The 3,785-nt window shown below is 38.1% G+C and overlaps 1 pseudogene; it reads right to left on the bottom strand.

Moving 5' to 3' along the window:
• Positions 1-968, bottom strand: LOC133050079 (olfactory receptor 5H8-like; annotated as a pseudogene).
• Positions 969-3,785: the final 2,817 nt, after the last annotated feature.

The raw sequence follows: 3,785 nt of genomic DNA, 5'->3' as shown, positions 1-3,785 counted from the left end.
CTAAATATTTCTCTTTAACATTTTCGTCAGTGAATTTATGACTTTCTTATTTCTCAGGCTATAGATAATTGGATTTAAGAAAGGAATTATGACAGTGTAAAATAGAGAGTCCGTCATATCTTGATCATCTGCTCGTGTGGATCCAGGGAGCACATACATGAAAAGAAGAGTCCCATAGTATAAGGAGACAGATAGGAGGTGGGCACCGCAGGTGGAGAAGGCCTTTCTTATGCCTTGTGCAGACTTCTTTCTTAAAATCGTAAAGAGAACTAGTGTATAAGAGACAAGAATAATAAGAATGGTGAACACCTGTATTGAACCAGAGAAAATAAATATCACCAGCACATTAATAGAAGGGTCAGTACAAGAAATTTTAAACAATGGCATGATGTCACAATAAAATTGATGTATTATGTTAGAATTACAAAAGGTTAATCTGAATAAAAAACATGTATGAAGTAAGGCATGAAGAAGGCCACCTATAAGTGATGAAATTAACATTTGCATGCATAGTCTGTTAGTCATAATCACTGGATAAAGTAATGGATTGCATATGGCTACATAACGATCATAAGACATTGTTGCCAGCAGAAAACATTCTGTGGTTGCGCTGACTCCAAAGGAAAAGAATTGCACTATGCATTCAGGGAGAGATATCCTCTTGTTCTTGGTGAAGATGTTGACCAGCATCTTGGGGACCACTGTGGAGGATAACCAAGTATCCACACAGGCTAAGCTCCCAAGGAATAAGTACATGGGTGTGTGAAGGTGAGGGTCATTCCAGATAACAGCAGTCAAACCAAGGTTCCCCATGATAGTGAAGATATATATAAAACCAAGAAGAGCACGGACAGAGGGATTTGCCATTCTGGTTGACATGTAAGTCCCGTGAGAACAAACTCTGTCAGCTCTGTTGCATTTTTTCTTTCCATATCCTTAATAGAAGGCCTCTGAAATCAAATATAGTAAATGTAAAAAGGACAGTCATCAATCATTTAAGAAAGAAAATTTGATGAAAATAATTGAAATAAAACCATACAGTAGCCTGAATGCCTTTTATTTTATTTACTCTTCTAAAATACATGAAAAGTATTTAGAAAATTATTGGATTAGAAAAATGCAACTATTTTATTTCAAAGTATGTATAAGAATTAACAGGTATACAAGAGAAGACATTAGACATTATGCATCAAAAGTAAAGATGTGGGGCTTCCCTAGTGATCCAGGTGTTAAGAATGTGTCTTGCAATGCATGGGACATGCGTTTGATCCTTGGTCCAGGAAGACCCCACATGCCATGGGGCAGCTCAGCCCATTCGTCACAACTCCTGAGCCCTTGTGCCACAGCTACTGAAGTCCGCGGGCCCTAGAGCTTATGCTCTGGGACAGGAGAAGCCAGTGCCATGAGAAGCCTGCACACCACAGTGAAAAGGAGCCCCCGCTCAGCACAGCTGGATGAAACCTGCATGCACCAACGAAGACCCAGTGCAGCCAGAAAAAGGAAAAAACAAGTAAAGGTGTTAGAAGGCCCTGGATTATAAAATGATTTGAATGCCATGTGAAGAGCTTAAATTTTATTCTTCAAGGAGTAGACCGACATTGAAAATTTTTGAGATGTGGAGTGTCTTCACCATTTTTTTTTTTAAATAAGTATTTGACTGTAGAAAATAGGCTGCAGGGTGAAGACCCTGGTGTTATAAATGTTGATCAGTAAACCGGAACTTTTATGCAGGAATTTCCATACCATATTACATAACAGAATTGTCTGGAGGAGTTTTGGCACAAAATATAGATTCTGAGGCATTACTAGAAATTGATTCAGTAGGTCATAGATTACATCTAGTAATATGTATTTTATAAATGTTTCCCAAGTGATTAAATGTGTGTGAAGTTTTTATTCCATGTGTGATATGACATTGAAAATTTTGAGGAAGGCAGATAAATCTAAATAAATCAGATTGTAGAGTCACCATTAGATGTGAAGAGTTATCAGTAAAGGTAAAACAGTCAGTTGGTGTCTGGTTAGATGATCATCAAAAATTAAGATTGAAAACTCAGATACAATGGCCCATTTTTGCTAAGAACATCCTCTGAACATTGAAGTGACATAAACCTAGCAGTATAGTTCTCTAAGAGCTTAATAGAGATAATAACTCGGGAATCATTGAAGTGGCAGAAAACATACTTTGTTTGACTTATCCAGTGGACAGCATGCATAAGGTAAAAAGAAGGAAGTAAATGTGAGAGAGTTAAATTAAAATGGATTTTCATCACATCATCTAATCCTCTTTTCTGCCACATGATTCTTGAGGGTAGACAAAAACTGTCATTCACTTTAGAAGTCAAAATTCTGAAAATTGACTTTCCCCTTGAATTTAGAGTGAGGGAACTAGATCTAGGGTTAAATTAAATTAGATCTAGAGTTAACTAAATCTAGAATTAAATTAAAATGGAAATAAATGTGAGGGAGTTAAATTAAAATGGATTTTATCACATCATCTGATCCTCTTTTCTGCCACATGATTCTTGATGGTAGACAGAAACTGTCATTCACTTTAGAAGCCAAAATTCTGAAAATGGACTTTCCCCGTGAATTTAGAGTGAGGGAACTAGATCTAGGGTTAGCCACTCAAACTACCACACAATTGCACTCATTTCATATGCTAGCAAAGTAATGCTCAGAATTCTCCAAGCTAGGCTTCAACAGTACCTGAACCGAGAACTTCCAGATATTCAAGCTGGATTTAGCAAAGGCAGAGATCAAATTGCCAACATCTGTTGGGTCATAGAAAAAGCAAGAGACTTCCAGAAAAACGTCTATTTCTGCTTCATTGACTACACTAAAGCTGTTGAATGTGTAGATCACAACAAACTGTGGAAAATTCAAAAGAGAAATACCAGACTACCTTACCTGCCTTCTGCGAAACCTGTATGCAGGTCAAGAAGCAACAGTTAGAACCGGTCATGGAACAACAGACTGGTTCCAAATTGGGAAAGGAGTATGTCAAGGCTATGTCAAGAGTATGTCAATTATGTCTCCCTACCTATTTAACTTATATGCAGAGTACATCATGCGGAATGCTGGGCTAGATGAAGCACAAGCTGGAATTAAGATTGCTAGGAGAAATATCAGTAACCTCAGATATGCAGAGGGCAACACCCTTATGGCAGAAAGTGAAGAGGAACTAAAGAGCCTCTTGATGAAAGTGAAAGAGGAGAATGGAAAAAGCTGTTTTAAAACAACATTCAAAAAGCGAAGATCATGGCATCTGATCCCATCACTTCATGGCAAATAGATGGGGAAACAGTGGAAACAGTGAGAGACTTTATTTTCCTGGGCTCCAAAATCACTGCAGATAGTGACTGCAGCCATGAAATTAAAAGAAGCTTGCTCCTTGGAAGAAAAGCTATGACAAACCTAGACAACATATTAAAAAGCAGAGACATTACTTTGCCGTTACTAGTCAAAGACATTACTTTGACATTACTAGTCAAAGCTATGGCTTTTCCTGTAGTCATGTATGGATGTGAGAGCTGGACTATAAAGAAAGCTGAGCATTGAAGAATTGATGCTTTTGAACTGTGGTGTTGGGGAAGACTCTTGAGAGTCCCTTGGACTGCAAGGAGACCCAACCAGTCCATCCTAAAGAAAATCATTCCCGAATACTCATTGGAAAGAATGATGCTGAAGCTGAAACTCGAATACTTTGGCCACCTGATGCGAAGAACTGACTCATTTGAAAAGACCCTGATGCTGGGAAAGATTGAAGGTAGGAGGAGAAGGGA

The sequence above is a fragment of the Dama dama genome, chromosome 31 (assembly GCF_033118175.1).
Source record: "Dama dama isolate Ldn47 chromosome 31, ASM3311817v1, whole genome shotgun sequence".
Classification (NCBI taxonomy): Eukaryota; Metazoa; Chordata; class Mammalia; order Artiodactyla; family Cervidae; genus Dama; species Dama dama.
Note: the sequence above shows the minus strand (reverse complement) of the source record. Positions and strands in the feature narration are given on the sequence as shown.